Here is a 19,112-nt window from a genome sequence, read left to right on the forward strand (position 1 = left end):
TTTTATTTATTTGGGTTTAGGTTCCTTTTATATACAGGACGGATTGTGCATCAGTATTCCGCATATTTCCGGCACCTTATAATTTTATCCGTTGTTCTTGCACGGTGTGTCTTACGCCGACAAGATTTAATAAATTTGGCTGATTAAAAAAAAAAAAAAAAACTACATACCTTATATATGTACCTTTTTTTTTTGGGTGCAAACCTTATTTATATTTCACTCAAAAAAATTTACCTTATTAAAATAAATATATACTATTAACTATAATTTATGGTACATTATTTTAAAAAATGACACAGCGAATTATATTTTGGAGTAAATTTGTGTATACCTACAATGTTAAACTGTTTTGTACATGATCGAATCAAATCATGCAAAACTAATTTTAAAGAACCGCCATTGCATAAAATATCATAATTTTAAGTTTATGATACAACTTTCCAAAAAAAAATCATGATACAATTTTTAATACAAGTTTTATGATGATCATTATTATTATTATACAAGCTTATATTATTATAATTGTTAATATTTGCTTTCCCAGTTTGTTATGGTAAGGCCAAAGTTCCTCTTAAAGTCAATAAACTGCAACGGCATTCCCAAATTGATCCAACACTGGACCTACTACTACGAATTTCTCACGTGAACTTTGAAATATTACAGAGGTATCGCATTAATAGATGAATTTAAAATGCAACTCACTATAACTAGCTAACTTTGTAGCTAATTAAAGAGCACCCTTGTGTGGCAGGCAGGCCAAAAAGGTATGCCTGGAATCAATTACAAAAAAGTTCAACATAGGCCATGTTTGGCAGTTGCATGGCCAGCAAAATTCGTTTTATACTAATCCTTGATAATTGATATGATAAATGAGTGTTTTACTTTCTCTTTTTAGGTCATATATACATCCCATTGTACTTTCTGTTTGTCAACCATTAAACAGATTATTCTTCACTTTCCAGCTCATATACTTTTTTCTCATGTTTAATTACATGCATGCAAAAAAATTAGTTATTAATAGTAAATAACTATTGAAAGTTGTTTGATTAATGCTGTCACCTAAAAATATACCATAAAATGATTACCTTTCTCGTCCTATTTACAAGAGAAGTTTGAGTCATTTATATATGATTGATGATTTTTTTTTTAGGGAATATATGATTGATGATTGATGTGGCGTCAAATATTTATAAATAATATATATATAAAAAAAAAAAAAAAAAACACATTAACGCCATCTTTATACTATTTTTATATCAGGACATATTTATAGTCTATCACCATATATATTTTTAATAACTATTTTGATGTTTTAATCATTAACATCAACCTATCCATTAAATTTTTCAAAATAAAATAAAAATAGAACGGAGATAATATTAAAATTTCATACGTTTAAACAGGGCACGCTACCAAAACAAATACGCAAAATTATCTGTCATAAAGGTCAAGACTATTACTATACAATAAACGTGAATTCGTTCCTTCAAAAAAAAAAAAACGTGAATTTGTCTTTAATTCGAAGTGTCCCTAGTACTTTATGTTGGTTTTGGGTTTGTTTCGATGTCTTTTGTCTCTGTTGCCCTCTGATAATTGAAGGACAGATGAATAGGACAGACAAGGTTGTAACTTGTATAAACTAAATCAATTATTAACAATGTTCTTGTGTAAACCCAGACAATTATTCCGGCGTTAACAGATTACTTCAAAGTGCCTTCCCTTTAGAATGATTTATATCCATAAGAGAATACAGCATTGTATCAACAATTCTCGGATGCATATTTCAGAGCAAGATCCATAGCCTCATTTATGCGTGATGCATCCGTACCCTGAAAATGGGTGGTTCATGCACAAATCAATATGATATCTACCAAACAGCTAGAAAAACAAAATTGATAAACATATTACATTATAATTTGATGATAGAAATATTCAGGAGATGCTTATGGTTGATGCCATAAGAAATTCAAAATGACAATCTAGCTATCTCTGAAGACTTCATGCAAAAGCATTTCAAAGTAAACCAGCAAAGCAATGTCTATAAGAACAAGCTGCTACGTAAAAACAAATCCAACCTTGCCTTGGATAATTCTAATTAAGTTATGGATAGTAACTTCCTTAGTTATTGACTGTGTATTCTTATTATCACTTCATCAAGTATTAAGTCTGATCAACTTAATATTTATGTTTGATAAGCAGGATATCATGGCTGATAACTAGAGCTGTCAAAACGGGCCGGCCCGTTTAGCCCGAATAAATATAGGGCTTGGGCCTAAAATATTGAGCCTGAATTTTAATAGGGCTTTTTAGCACGGCCCTTAAAAGCCCAGTACCCGTTAGGGCTAGCCCGAATGGGCCGCGGGTAGCCAGTTAGCCCGCATAACAAAAAAAAATTCTATAAATTATATATATTTTTCAAATAATTATTTACTTAGTTGATTATCAAAGTAAAAAACAAAAGTGAAAATTCAATGAATTAACACAAATATAAATGTAATATAAAACTATATTTATTCATTTCGTTATTTATAGTTTTAAAGATCGAATATATAAATATCTATAACCATAACATATCTAATTTATTTAAAATCATTTTCCTCGTCGTTTTAGTTTACGACGTTTGTACGAAAATGATTACAATTTACTTTTGTGCTAGACATTATTTAAACATATTAAAAATATTATTTATAAAAAAATTATAGCAGTGTTTTATAGTACTTTTTTAAAATAAAAAAATATATAATTTTTAATACGAACCGGCCCGTTTAGCCCGCGGCCCGTGTAGGGCCGAGCTCGGGTAGTATATTTCAAGCCCGTTTTGTCAACCGGGCTTTTTGGCCCGGCCCGCTAGGGCCGGCCCGTTTAGGGCCGGGCCGCCCGTTTTGACAGCTCTACTGATAACCAAGGAGGCTTTAATATAGCTCAGTTCATGCAACAGCAGCAGGATTTTATGACGCAGTTATTGCTGCAGAATCAACGGTTTATGCAGGATCAAATTCAACAAAGTCATCCCCCTCCACCAGAGGATCCTGATAGAGCATTTCACGCCTTCCTCAAAATGAAAACGCCAGTTTACAAAGGAAGTCGGAATCCTATGGAAGCACAATCCTGGTTGTATGAGATGACTAAGATATTTGAGTTGGCACATTATTTTGACGAACAAAAGGTCTCATTTGCTTCTCATATGCTGCAAGCGGAAGCTGAAATATGGTGGAAAGGTGCAAGGGCTTATCTGATCAATGAGGGAACACAATTGAATTGAGAAACTTTCAGTACAACATTCTTGGATAAGTACTTTCCCGAGAGCACTAGGTTGCAGAAGGAGAATGAGTTTGCTGAGCTTAAGCAAGGAGACTTATCAATGGTAGAGTATGTGAAGAAATTCGAAGACTTAGCACAGTATGCCGAGCAAGCTCAATATGCTCCCAACGAACAGTGGAAGATTAAAAGTTTATGAGGGGTTTGAATCTCGAAATTAAGTACAGTTTGGGCATTACTCCAGTAAACTCATATGCTGCCCTGGTTCATATGAGTTATATGGCTGAAGAGAATTTGAACTTAGTAAGAGCGGAAAGACAGTTGAAGCGGCAACAGATGAAAGAGACTTCCAAGAATTCTCAACAACTCAAAGTGAAGGCGTCGATCAATAAAGGGAAACAAGTCCAGGCTTCAAGGCCATTCTTTTCTAGCCCACTAGATGTTTCCTTCTAGGTGTGATTATTTGTTTGTGGTAGTTGAGAAGAATGGCACCTATGTATGGGATGTAGGACTTGCCTCTGATTGTATTATTCTAATGTAACAGTATGTTTCAATGTAGCTATATCAGTTTGTGTTATTTTGTCTTTGTGAATAAGTTTGTTTAAACTGCAATGCATAAAACCAAATATAACTTAGTTTCACATATTTCAGGAATTAACAATAGTCAACCTGTCAGTTAATATAACTTTGGATCCTGATTACCAGCTTCCACCTGTGAGCCTGTCTTAGACCCTCTATAATTTTTATTGATAATGCTACTGAATTAAGCCTTACTAATTCCATTCATTGATCTGCATGGTAATTGTTATAATTTCATATGATGAATGCAGGAAGTACTTCTTCCTGAAAAAAAGAAATTTGATTCTTCTCACGGTATGGCTTGTCCATTAAGACTAAGAATTATTTACCTTAATATTTATATTCGCTAAAAGAAGAGAATGCAGTAATCTATTTAAACAACCTTCACAAGTATCAATTATCATTGGTGCACGTGGTCTAAAAGCAAGTTGTTACCCTTATAACTGTAGAATAAGATTAGTAACCATTGTTTATCTGTTCTTTTTTCATTCATACAGGTACGATGGAGCAAATAGAATCTATGAGTCTGTTGATGTACGCCATGAGGTCATGAAAAATAATGTCTCTCGACGTCGGTACGAAAAGAACCGGAGTCGCGTCCAATGATCCACGGTTGATTACGCAACCACTGCCTCGTATATATGGGTATAATTTCTGGACCAAATTCGATTTGGAATCTATTAATATATTGCTAAGTTTGATTTGGAATCAATTAATATTCTGATCTCATTCATTCAATGCAATAAAATAAGGACAAGTGGTCCGATTCATTATCAACTAATCTATTCCCTCCGTTCCTACATCTACGGATCTATTTGACTAAAAAACTTATCCCTAAATATAAATCCATTTTCAATCAAATTAATAGGTGCATTTATTATTTTGTGGCTGATAGTTTGTTTTGCTGTTTGTATGTTAGTGGTTTTGTATTTGAGAGGATTTTTCATGCATGCATGTGTATTGTGTTAATACTAAACCACATTTAAATGGTCTTAGCATTTCTGTCTGTTTCCAAAATTATCTCTATTTCTTAACAGAAAAATTAATTATTCTTACTAGACAATTAAATATTAGATAATCATGTAGTTTATTAGACTTCACCGGCCAACTTAACTTGTTTCTATAATTTATTTCTCCTTCTTGTGTTTTGTCTCATTTGTCTCTCTAAAATAAAACTCTTCTTTTTAATATGCAAAAGAATTCATTTTTTACGGTTCTAATCTATTTCAACACCGGAGAATAATTAAATTTACCCTCTTTGTTTTTTAGCTTAATTAAGATGGAGGAAAGGTACAAGACATTTTGCAAAAATCCATTTGTTTTACAAAAGGAGAAAGGGCATGAGCTCCTAAGGTGTACTACGACCATCGCTGAAGAAATGAACTTTATGGTATTTGAAGTGTTAATTATGTGGTTTTTCTGTCATGTTTATTTTTGTTTGTTTCAGTTATTTTCTGTCAATTAATGGTTCCTACATTTTAATTTAATAATTTGTGTACAGGTAGGCACATGACAATCAGGCCTCATGCATGCTAATTGGTCTCCCGGATGGATTCCCTTGTAAAAATTTACGCGTTTTTTTTTCTAGCTGTTTTAAATTTGGCTGATAGGAATACTGTATTGTCTAATACACAGATCTTTTTACGTTTATTTAGTAAACAGCAAGAAAAATTGAATCTATGGTCAAGGACCTACCGCTACCGGTATCATACGTATACCATATGCTTATGAGGATGAAGTTGGATCTACACAAGCTGCTCGGTGATTGATCAAATATGCGAGTAAAGTGATACAGGATCGTGAAGGGGTCATTGACTTTCACTCAGCTGTGTATACTGTGGCGGTAAGCTTTGCATGTGTTGATTTTTCTCTACTTATCATGTTTGATAATGTAATTCACAACACATGCAAAGCTTACCGCCACAGTATACGCAGCTGAGTGAAAGTCAATGGCCCTTTCACGGTTATGTATCACTTTACTCGCATATTTGATCAATCACCGAACAGCTTGTGTAGACCCAACTTTCATCCTCATAACCATATGGTATACGTATGATACCGATAGCGGCTATGTCCTTGACCATAGATTCAATTTTTCTCACTGTTTCCTAAATAAACATAAAAAACTCTGTGTATTAGACAATACAGTATTCCTGTCAGCCAAATTTAAAACCGCTAGAAAAAAAAAAACGCGTAAATTTTTACAAGGGAATCCATCCGGGAGACCAATTAGCATGCATGAGGCCTGATTGTCATGTGTCTGCCTATACACAAATTATTAAATTAAAATGTAGGAACCATTAATTGACAGAAAATAACTGAAACAAACAAAAATAATGACAGAAAAGTCATATAATTAACACTTCAAATATCATATTTCTTCAGCGATGGCTGTAGAACACCTTAGCAGCTCATGTCATTTCTCATTTTGTAAAGCAAATGGATTTTTGCAAAGTGTCTTGTACCTTTCCTCCATCTTAATTAAGCTAAAAAACAAATAAGGGTAAATTTAATTATCCTCCGGTGTTGAATTAGATTATAACCGTAAAAAATGATTTTTTTTGCATATTAAAAGGAAGAGTTTTATTTTAAAGAGAAATGAGACAAAACACAAGAAAGAGAAATAAATTATAGAAACAAGTTAAGCGGACCGGTGAAGTCTAATAAACTACATAATTATCTAATATTTAATTGTCTAGTAAGATAATTAATTTTTCTATTAAGAAATAGAGATAATTTTGGAAACAGACAGAAATGCTATGACCATTTAAATGTGGTTTAATATTAACACAATACACATGCATGCATGAAAAAGTCTCAAATACAAAACCACTAACATACAAACAACAAAACAAACTAACAGCCACAAAATAATAAATGCATCTATTAATTTAATTGAAAAGGGGTTTACATTTAGGGACAATTTTTTTAGTCAAATAGTTTTGTAGATGTAGGAACGGAGGGAATAGATTAGTTGATAATGAGTCGGACCACTTGTCCTTATTTTATTGCATTGAATAAATGGGATCAGAATATTAATTGATTCCAAATCAAATATAGCAATATATTAATAGATTCTAAATCGAATTTGGTCTAGAAATTATACTCATATATACGAGGCAGTGGCTGCGTAATCAACCGTGGATCATGGAACGCGACTCCGGTTCTTTTCGTATCGACGTCGAGAGACATTATTTTTCCTAACCTCATGGCGTACGTCAACAGACTCATAGAATCTATTTGCACCATCGTACCTGAATGAAAAAAGAAGAACAGATAAACAACGGTTACTAATCTTATTCTACAGTTATAATGGTAACAACTTGCTTTTAGACCACGTGAACCAATGATAAGTGATACATGTGAAGGTTGTTTTAATAGATTACTGCATTCTCTTCTTTTAGTGAATATAAACTATTAAGGTAAATAATTCTTAGTCTAAATGGACAAGTCATACTGTGAGAAGAATCAAATCTCTGTTTTTCAGGAAGAAGTACTTCCTGCATTCATCATATGAAATTATAACAATTACCATGCATATCAATGAATGGAATTAGTAAGGCTTAGCAAAAATAAGAGTATCAGTCATGTGTGACATCATGATTAGCAAAAATAATTATTTTTTTATGTAACCCGTTAATACTGCATTGTGTTTCCAAAAGGCTGAATATTTCAAGTCAATGTAATCTGTTATGGAACATGACCCAATCCTGTAGTTTTACCTTGAACTCTATATAGTGATTTATGAAAACAATAATGACAAATTAGACGGTTCTAAGTTGTTAAAATGAATTGAAGATAATACTAATATGGGTCATGCTAACTTGTGGGCACAAGTTAAGGAGCTAAAAAAGCAAATTAAAAGACAAATTTTGCCTTGAAAAGATAAATTTTGAAGATATTGAATACACAATTTCAAATAAAACACTTCTATATTTAGTTTCTTAACTTACAAATTAGCATTTCCCTACTAATATATACTCCTCCGGGCACAAATTACATGACATTTTAACAAAAGCAAAAATTTTAATATTAAGTGACATTTAATTTATTTTTTTTCATTAAAACATTAAATATTTTATTCAGTTTCCCCCAAAAAAACAAATATAACGTGTTTGTACCAAAAAAATTAAAATATATATAACGTGCATCAGTCCCTTTTATACTCCAATATGCATCAATGACTATAGTTAATATTCCAATAGTTAACAAATATAATTTACTAAAATTGTTATTATTTATAATAATTAACTTATTAATTATCTTTTAAAATTCTTGCGAAAAACCCTTAAATGTCACTTAATTTGGGGAGGATAGCATATTAAGTAATGGTAAGTGAAGTACCGATAGCAACACTGCAGTCTCAGCTCCATGTGTATCCTTGAAGGTAACATACGCAGTTTGCGATCCTTCATCATGACTATATCAATATAGAAATTAGGAATTGTTATATAACAAAGTTTATAAACGAAAGGACTATAAGAGAAGTGGCTGTACAAAACCAAGTGCATTAACTGACCTCCGTAGTTCAACATATGCAATGTCCCCACAAAAAGTGAAGAACTCCAGAATGTCCCGCTTTGCTGCTCCCAAGGAAACATTGATGACTTTAACGGTTTTTATCTGGAAAATAAAAAAGAATGCAACAATTAAAAGTCTAAAACCATGAGTACCTACCTACATTCAAATCATATTACTCATCTATACCGACTATTAAAGCAAAATGCCCATATAGTATTTCTTGTCGGTACACTATAATGGCATCAACAATTGCTTCTCACAACTACTACTTATAAATTTATAAAATCACAGGTAAACAAGGACAAGAAAAGACGACGCCAAGTTAAAAGAATCATAAGGTAGTTGAGAAATAGAAGTGAGCGTGTGTGTGCGCGCACATGCGTGTTCCTTTTAAAAACAGGAGCAAGTTGAAAGAGATTATCGATATCATATCATCATCATAGGCATAAAACTATTCCACAATCAGACACGTGGCTATGTGATATTGCAATGACTAAAACCTAAGCTACAAAGCAATAACGTAAGACTAAAGAGACCACCATACTTAATAACTAAAGAACCTAAGCTACAAAGCAATAAAACTTAAAAAGAGAACGTAACAGAACCAATAATACAACATTATCCTTAAAAGGGTTTGATTCCACCCTCGTGTTGTGATAGCTAGCTTTTAAGGGCGAGTTCTCTAAACGCTTGAATACCTATCGGTGAGGCAAGTGCAAATACAATTATATAATTTGCCTCCCTTTAAATGTCCAGAGAAGGTTCTGTTGTGTATCCCCAACATGCAAATTTAGCCAGGGACCAAACTGAACCACACAACCTTACAAAAAGTTTTAAGATCGTGAAGCATTTCATATCAGTGTCATATTCCGAATTTTATAAACAACCTATGAACAGTTACACTATCCCATTCACATAATCAAAAACGGTACCAAAGAAATTAAAGAAAACGCCAAAAAAAATTACTCAATCAAACATGATAAAAATAGAACTAAAACCAAGAAAACCGTAGCAGATTTAAATAGTTCCCAATTCAAAACGTATGCATCAGAAATCTTAACCTAACGAAAAAAATACATTCCCGAATGCGAATTCACAGAGAGAGAACTCACCGACATCGGAAGGATTGTGTGGTGATCGGAAAGCGTTAAGATGGAAAGAAGAAAGTGAATTGGGTTGAGCGAGAAGTTGTGGTGTGATGGAGAGAAGTAGAAGATTTAAGAGGGTCTAAAACCCTAAACAATCAATGAAATACTGTTTGTATATGGAAGAAGATTTAAGAGGGGTTGATTGCACAAGTCAAGCGTGTGAGTACCAGGGGTTGATTTGCACATTTCAGTTATTTCTAATAATAGATTATAGAAGTGAATTAGATGATATATTATAAGATGGTGAAAGAAAAGAAGAACCATAGATTTTGTAGAATTGTGGTTCTGTTTTTTTTTTTTTACAAAAGGATTGTGGTTATGTTGTGCTCATATAAATTTCAATTTTTTTTTAATTTAAAATGAGCATATGTAGAAAGATGGTTAACATAATGAAGAATGTAGGAGGATTGGAGGTTATGTGGTTAAGTGGGAGGATTGTAGGTTATAATGCTCAATATTATTATTTTTAATTTAATTAATAGACTATAGAATTGAGTGAAAGAACACAAGGGTAGGTGGGAGAACTCGTTCTATTAACTTTTGTTTGGAAGAACTCAATTTTAAGTGAAGTTGTTCTTTAGTTTGTGAAATGAACATGCCGAGGTCTATCCACATATGTTAAAGTTAAACATCAACACAATTTATTTGAACTACTATATGAATTCAATATGCAAGAAAAAGTTGCATTCACCCTTTGCAAATTGCTATTGAACATCAAACTACTTAATTAATTAAATTAAGAAAAAGTAAAAAACCATTCACAATTGAATCATAGCACACTCTTAAATTAAGAAAAAGTACAGAGGTGATATCATAAACAACTAAGTATTGTTTAACAAATTAAAAAATAGAATTGAATTAAGAAATTTAAGAAAGTAAAAAAATTGCATAAAAATCTAGATATTAAGATTGAATACATTGCTAAACTTTCCTGTCCATTATTACCTCAAATATAAAGAAGAGAGAAATGAAAAGAGAATGACATTTTTTTACTCTAAGAAAGAAAAGAGAAGGAAATAAGAAAAAAAGAAAGAGAGTAAATTAACTTGCAAACTGTTGTAGTGGCTACAGGTTGCATACTTATTAACATATTCTAACATACCCCGAGCTTTTGAAATGAAAAGAGAATGAAATATTTTTATGGAAAAAAGTGAAGGAGAATGAAATTCTAACAAAGAAAGAGAGTAAAAAGTTTGTGGGTTATACTTATGAATATATATACTGTTGTTGAAGATTAGAAGGCTTATCGGAAGAGAATTAACAGAGCAAAGACTCAAGTTGAGCTAGTAGAAGAAAGAGGGTTGAAACCCACGGAGCTTGAAGTCCCAATCATCTTCGTCAATTCTTTTGTTTTCATCAAAGAAATAAGGTGGCTTTCCTAAATTAAGCTTGAATTTGTTGTTTAATAGTAATGGGTTTGTGACAGTGCATGATGAGGAAATTATGCACTGTACATAGTCCATTTTCTATTTCTTTTGTAATCACCATGAAACTGTGTATTTCCAAATATATGATTAACTGGACGTTATACGATACCACGTTCAAATGCTCTCATAAAGTATCAAAATTAGATCAAGATACTATTTGTACAAGTTCACGAGTAATAATCCTAATATTTAAACAGAAAATGATATAGTTGAAGAAATTAAACAATCAATAAACCATAACACAAACCCAATTTAAATATACAATAATTGAATGAAAAATATTAGAGAGGAATAGGAGGGACTAGGGAGAAACTGATGAGGCACATGTAGGTATCAAGTTATGACAGTGAATGTGATTCAACAAAGGAAACATAATGGTTATGAGCTCTGGCAGAATTATTGATCAAATTATTATATTTTTCATGTAGGATTATGAGTGATATAAGAAATGTGGGGTGCAAAAAATGATATATTTCTCCATATTAATCATAAGTGTAGGTACGGAGTTTTGGAGAATTTGAGAAACACTATAATAGCAACAAACTAACCTTTACATCAATTGACTCAGACCTGCGTCATGATTGATCAACCGTAGAAACAATGCAGACAGCTGCTAGGATGTGTGTCCCTCATCAGCAACAGTTCCATGCAAATTGAGCTGAGATGATAAGCAAACGAGAAGGAACTTTAGAGCCTTCTTCCGATAGAAAGCATCCATGCCGCAATTTCTGTGCACTATAGCCTCTACAGCCAGATTTATGCACCGCCAAGAATGGGGGACAGGCTAAAATGTTAAAATTAGGCAAAAAGCCCGTGCTCAGGGTTCTCTTCAGTCTTTACACACAAGTGCCAGAGAATCTTTGAGGAATCGTCTGTTTCAGCCACCCAACTTTCCAAGAAGCTGAAATGCTTTAGCACCCCCAATGATAGGGAGCTGGTCTTAAGTGAGACCACAAGGCAATAATCACCTCAGACATGACATTGGCCATACTAGGCTCTAGGAAGTCGGGATTTAAATTATCTACCAAAGCCTCTAGTGTTAATAAACCAAGACTTACTAGTCCATCACTTCCCTTAAGGCATAATACCAGAGGCTTCATAAGACGAGACAGTTATGGTAACAGAGAGCTCAAACGGGCAAGGAAAGGTCATGCATAGGTCTAATAGAAGATCTCTCATACCCGAAAATCATACCATATAGATACACAATCCCATTGATTTAGAGTTCTTAGCCTCCATGTCTCAAGGATATCCTTCAGATCAGCATAAAGGTTTCCATGCACGCCAACTGCTGAATTCCCAGAGAGTTTATTTCCATTGGAACTGTCTATTAGGACCCAAGCCGACTCTTGAACTTCAACTAATTGTTGCAATTGCTGCAGATGGGGAACCCTGAAATGAACAGGCATTTCTGGCAGCTGCCATTCATTGTTCCAGAGCAAGATCCCTTTACCCACCCTGAACTCAGCATCCCCCACGCCACTTATATTGTTTTCATGAAGAGCAAAGTATGCTTAAATCAAATGTAGTTTAGGAGTTTCTTCAGCTTGATCTTTAGGAATAACATGCTCATTATCTCCAATCAGGCAATTTCCATAGACTATCGAGCAGAATTTCATTCTTCTCAAAACTCTTGCCATAAGCCGACACATTATCAATGTAACATGATCACCTGGGCAAAAAAATTTAAAATATAATAGAAAGGGTCATGTTAAGAAAACACTGAACATAAGTATGTTTACCTTGAGTGTGCTAATACTATTAAGAATTGAGTTTGCTGATACTATTAAGAAACTGAGTATGCTTAACTGCAAGGGTATCAAATGTTAGCGGAGCATCCTCAACTCTTCCAGATGCATCATTAACCTTGTGCTGCATTACCGATGTTTCAAGAAGAGAGCTTGACACATAGGTTTATGATCAACTAATATTGTCAAGAGAAGATGATCAAGGCCTTCTTTGAGCCAGAGGACATCACTCAAAGCTTCCCAGTCTCGAGCTTGGATGACGAATTGAGGCCTGGTGAAAAGAGTTTTTCCAAGAGATTCATTCTAATTTTAGGATCTCTAGCTCATAAGCCAACCATAAACGTCCATCCTTTCTACCTTCTGGAAAACCTCTCGAGGCAAGTATAAAAGGGTATTTGGAAGCCAATAAAATATGATCAATCACAATATAATCCAGATGCTTTACTTATTTGAATCAGTTAGTTTCAAAAATCCCAAAATTAAATTATATGAAGCATAAATCTAGGGGTAGTGTGTATTAACTATAACACAGTTAGTTTCAAAAAGTATATGAAGCATAAATCTAAGGGTAGAGTGATATTACAAAATTAAATTAAATAAATCTGATAAAAACTAAGGGAAGTGCAGTCCTTCTTTCAAGAAAACTTTGACATGGTTGTTAAATTAAATAAAATGAGTTTAAGCCTTAGTATTCCAATCTAGTGCTATTAAATTATACATCAAATGATGAGAAAAATTACATTACTCCCACTGCAAACATATGCCTCTGGAATAGAACTTGCAAACCCTGAAACAATTCATAAATTTGAATAATTGAATAAGTTACAGAAGACAAAAAACAAGTAATGAATGGAGAAAGAATGTTCAATTACTAAAATTACAAGTAAATCAATTATACAATTTGTCAAAAACTATGCACATCAATTATACCCCTTCAAAAAAGTACATCAATCAATTATACAAATAAAAGCTTTTGTGCAGATCTAGAATGAATACCTTTCCTTCTTCTTCTTTCCTATTATCATCATTCATCATCACAGCCACCCCCTTTCCTCCATCCACCGGCGGCAACCACCACCCTCTCCCTCCCTCCACTGACGTCCTCCCCCTTCTACTCCACACATCTCCTCACACAACTTAACACTCTCTTCTTCACTCTCCACCTCCGACCGCAACAACAACAACATTTGATCCTCTCTGTCGTCGTCGCTTCTGGCAGCATTAACATCTCCTCCTTCAGAAGGCCGAAACGGCGGCGACAAAGGTCGCGACGACGAGACTGAAGGTCGGAGCAGAAGGGGAGAATGACTTTAGGTGGAGTGAAGCAAAATAGAGTTAGGGTTATTTTATTGTAAAATCTCACCGGAAAATTGAGAAGTAACCGAACCGGAGATGAATGAATCTGAGAAAAACGGAGTCCGGAGAAGAAGAAAATTGTTAGGGTTTGATTGAGATCTGAGAGGATTGAAATGGAAGACTGTTACCGTTATAGTTTGCTTGCTTGCTGCACAACAAAGACAAAACTCTCTCACTGATAATTTCACTGATTTCGTGTAATTATTTTAGAAGAGGGAAGATCACCGCCGCTTGGACAGCCGAGGAAGGGTTGCAGTGGTAAAGGAGGAAAGAGGGAGAGGAGTGGAGGAGATGGTGAGAGAAGATGGACAATCATATTGTTGTATCAAAGAAGGCTTATTTTAATCTTTTAATGCCATTGGATTTATTTTAGGCTTAATTGCACTTTTGGATCCCTATCTTTTCAAAAGTTGCGGTTATGGACCCCTAACTAATTTAAATATAAAACAGCCCCTATGTTTTGAATTTTTGGCAGTTTTGGACCCCCAGTCCTAGGGATGTCAATGGATACCCATGGACACGGATAGTATGATACTCGTGCCCGCTCCGTTGGATAAACATGATACCCATGCCCGCCCTGTACCCACATGGGTACCCATTATATGGGTACCCATGGGTATTGAAGTATCCATGGGTATTCGTGGGTACCCATGAATTTTTGAATTTATTTAGTTTTTGGAACAAAGAATAACTTTTTTTAATTAACAAAAAATTAAAAATAATGATATTTTAGTAAATTAAAAAAAATAATGATAATATAAATTAAAAAAAATTAAAAATAGGTTAATAATAAGATATATAAGGATATTTTAGTAATTAAGTTAATTTATTATTGGGTATGGGTACCATCAAATCCGTGTCCGTATTCATATAATAATGGGTAGTCAAATACCCGTTAATTATACCCATGGATACCCGTTTAGCTACCCGTCCGTACCCGTGATGGATTTTACCCGCGGGTACCCATGGGCATGGGTATTTTTGCCCCAGTCCATTGTTGACTCGGTCAACGCTGACGTGGCACCCTAAGTGAGGTGCCACGTGTCAATTTTATTTTATTTTTTTGCCTTGGGGGTCCAAAACTGCCAAAGAATCAAAACATTGGGGGTTGTTTTGTATTTAAATTAGTTAGGAGTCCATAACCGCAACTTTTGGAAAGATAGGGGTCCAAAAGTGCAATTAAGCCTTTATTTTATTCATCTATGTATTGAACAGGGATAAATGGAGCCAAGTTAAATGGAGGTAAGTTGGACTCCTCCACAGATACGTTGTGACTTGACTTTTATCTATCTAAAAAAACAAACGTAATCACGAGTACATTTTTTTTTTTGTAGATAGACGAAATGGCAAAGTCATTATATACTCTCACACAGAAGTGGAGGTACCGGGGTTCGAACCCCGATCATGGCATCTGGCCTAACAACAATTGCTGAGTGGATATATGTCATTTTGAACTTGCAAGTAAGTTCGCTGAAACCTTCGGTTGGTAAACCCTTTGTTAACACATTTGTAAGTTGATGCCTATGAGGAATGAAAGGGAGTATAAATTAAACAATGGAAATGTTAACGAGTGTCTCCAGAACACTTTTTAAGCACTTTAAATAGTAAGTTTTTAATGAAAAATTGTGTATTGAATGTATTGGAAATTGTAATAATTGACTTTTTAAAAGAATAATTATTAAATTTGTGATGCTTAAAGAGTGCCCCGGAGGCACTCTTTAAAAAGACCCATTAAACAAATTTCCTGCGAATTAATCTTTCTTGCGGATCCTAAAATCCTATGGTATTACCTCACATGGGAACCTAAATCCTTGGCAAAATCTGCAGGAAATGTGTTTCCTGCGGAATTTACACAAAAATCCGCAGGTAAATCCGCAGGAAAAGCTAAAAGTTCTAGTAATGGCTGGACTTGCTACAAAGAAAGTTGGAGCTGAGTCTGGGCTAGTGCCCAGGGCTGAGGTTATCATGCATAAGGAAATCCTTATGCACCGTGCATAAATCCCAGCCCATTAACCGGTAGCCCAACATAATTGCTTCCTACACCCCCAAAGGAAACCAAACGCGGGACCAAACAAAACAAAACAAAACGAACCAAACGCGGAAACAAACTGAATCATCACCGTCGTTCATCATCATCACCACCGGAATCTTCAATCGCATCATCAACACCGTCGTTCATCATCATCATCACCGTCATTCACCATCATCATGACCGTACCGAAATCATCATCATCATCATCACCGTCAATCAAAATTGTATATGTTAGTTGGAAATGGTTTCAGAGTGTTGATTTGGTTCAATGACAGTCACAAATGTCCTTATTATAGTGTGTTTTGTATAAAATTATGTCAAAACCATTTTTCCGTGGAAATGATTTCTGTGAGTTGTACTCTAAAACCATTAGATGTCCTTAATGGTTTCCAGCAGGTGAAAAAAACTAAGGACGTAGAGTCATTGCCATCATTCAGTTTTGGACTGACACAATTGGAGGAGGAGGAAAGAAATGGTTTCTGTGAGTTGTACTCCAAAACCATTTTGCTGAGGAAATGGTTTTTGTGAGTTGTACTCCAAAACCACCAAAATCTCCACCGGCGGTGTCTTCTTCTTGAATAGTAAATTCATTTTCCAACAATTCATTTTTTGAGTTTTCACTACAAAGCCACCAAAATCACTAAGCTCAAATACTGTTTCGATCCATCAAGAATTGAACTGATCAAAGAGAAGGAGGTAGAAAGTTTTTTTGTTCATATCTTAATCCTTAGATCTACGCTTGTTTACTGTTTGTCTTTGAAAAACAATTTCGAAAATGAGAAGTAGGAAGAAAAGGATTGTTGAATATATAATTTGTTTTTGAAACGGCGGAGTTTTGAGTTCCGACATGGTGGTGCCACCACAGACCACCGCGCCGGAAAATCAATTCTCGTCGGAGAAGAAGATATAAGGTGGCGCTGGTCTGAATGTCCTAGAGAGAGAAGTGAGCAAAGCATTTTTAGTGAGAGGTTTTTTTTGTCAAAATGAAGATATACCTCTTTCCTTTATTCTTTGATTTGGTGTAGTTTGAGAAGCCTAGGATTATTACACGTGTACACTAGATCTGATGGTTGTGAAGTGTTTATGCAGGGTGCATAAGGAAATGTCTTATGCATAATAACTTTTGTCGTGCCCAGGCTAGCTAGGGGGTGGCTCCGCCCCTGACCACATACATATCCATAAATTCAATTAGGGTTTTTTATTTTATTTACAATGGTTTTTACAATTTGATTAACATCACATAATTAAAAAAATAAATATATCAATCGTACCAAAAAATATATATAAAAACTGATAAGGGATATTAAAACAATCCTAAATTGAATGAACATTTATAAAATAAAATAGCAACAAAATCAAATATGGTATAAAAAATACCAATGCTTTTTATGCTAAAAATAAAATAAAAGGTTAGTATTTATTACTCCAACCATACTTTATTATATAAATTGTTTTGGATAAAATATTTAATTTTATTATAAATCGTTTTACAATACCAATACATGATTATTTAATTTTATCATACCTTTATTGTTTATTACCATCTTTTCTTTCCATTCGTTTAATATATTTTTCTCATATTATTAATAAGAGATAATCTTGTAAAATCACTCATAAATTTTTTTATTTTCATTATAAAATTAACTACATTTATTAATATGTATGAAAATGTCAAAACGACTTATAATCAAATACGGAGGGAGTAAATGTTCATTTAATCTGAATAAGATAAACTAGTCCACCGAAATTGAGTCAAAAGAAATGTATTAATAAGGCTTAAATGCTCTTTTGGTTCCTTAACTATTTAATTGGTATCGCTTTGGTCCCTTAACTAAAAAAAAGATTGTTTGAGGATTTTAAGTTTTTTTTTTAGTCTCGTTTTGGTCCTTTCTGTTAGGTTTCCGTTAGGGTTTTAAAAAAAAGTTAACTCCTGGACACGTGTCACATTGTCATTGACTCTGAGTTTTTTTTTTTACAAAAAAAATTATTATTTTTTTTATAATATATATATTTTTTTTTAAAAACAATCCCAAAGCCAATGACAAAGTGACAAGTGTCACCTTGTCATTGGTTCTGGAAATTTTTAAAAATAAAATAAAATATATAATTTAAAAAAAAATTAATTTTTTTAATAAAAAAAATTTGTAAAAAAAAAAAAAAACTCAGAGCCAATGACAAGGTGACACGTGTCCACATTTAACGTTTTTTTTATTAAAACTAACGGAAACCTAACAGAAGGGACCAAAACAAGACTAAAAAAAAAACTTAAAATCCTCAAACAATCTTTTTTTTAGTTAAGGGACCAAAGCGATACCAATTAAATAGTTAAGGGACCAAAAGAGCATTTAAGCCTATTAATAATCAATGAGAACCATTTAAGCATAAAATGTATCTAAAATGGACTCAGCAATGATGAAGTACAAACAACCAAATAAACAGAAAATAAGCAAACTAACAAACCGACTTTAAAATATGGAAAACCCATACAAACAACCGGGTAAGACTAGCAACAACTAAAATCCAAAAAAATATATTGGGTTTTTTGCGCCTTTAACCACCATAAAAAATGAAGTTAATCCTATCAAACAAGCGATTCAAAAGACAATTCATTGTTGGAAAAGATTGTGAAGTTCTCTCCTGGAAAATGAGAAAGAAACAAGTCAACCACATTACCTAAAAATAATGACAAATATCCTTGATTAAAAAACGAGAACCACCAAATTTCATTGCATCCGTGCAAATATCAGCCGGAAGAACATGAGAAATCCCTAACCAATGTAAAACATGAGTCCAAATGCTTCCAAAGAAGTCGTATTTCAAGAACAAATGATTTATAGATTTCTCTTTACCATAACCACCAAAACAAAAAGAGCCTGAATAAACAACCCCACAACGAGACAAATTGTCTTTGGTCGGAATCATCTTATGCAAAGTTCTCCATGCAAGAAGAGTACACTTTAAGAGGCATTAATTTGTTCCAAATTAACTTTGTAAACGAGGCACGATCTTGCTGCTCATTTTAACTCAAAATATGGTAAACTCC

At 33.6% G+C, this 19,112-nt stretch overlaps 1 long non-coding RNA gene across 16 annotated transcripts; it reads right to left on the reverse strand.

Moving 5' to 3' along the window:
* Positions 1-1,374: 1,374 nt before the first annotated feature.
* Positions 1,375-14,379, reverse strand: LOC11427717 (uncharacterized). 16 transcript variants are annotated; one of them, XR_005646480.1, is made up of 7 exons: positions 13,678-14,379; positions 11,482-13,468; positions 8,357-8,460; positions 8,182-8,257; positions 4,220-4,280; positions 3,928-4,101; positions 1,375-1,829 (listed from the first exon to the last, which is right to left on the reverse strand). It is a non-coding gene; the product is annotated as an uncharacterized lncRNA (long non-coding RNA). The 16 variants fall into 16 exon arrangements; XR_005646478.1 differs by having other exon boundaries at positions 4,220-4,311; XR_005646479.1 differs by having other exon boundaries at positions 4,220-4,316.
* Between the last annotated feature and the right edge of the window lie 4,733 nt (positions 14,380-19,112).

This window comes from Medicago truncatula, chromosome 5 (assembly GCF_003473485.1).
Source record: "Medicago truncatula cultivar Jemalong A17 chromosome 5, MtrunA17r5.0-ANR, whole genome shotgun sequence".
Classification (NCBI taxonomy): domain Eukaryota; kingdom Viridiplantae; phylum Streptophyta; class Magnoliopsida; order Fabales; family Fabaceae; genus Medicago; species Medicago truncatula.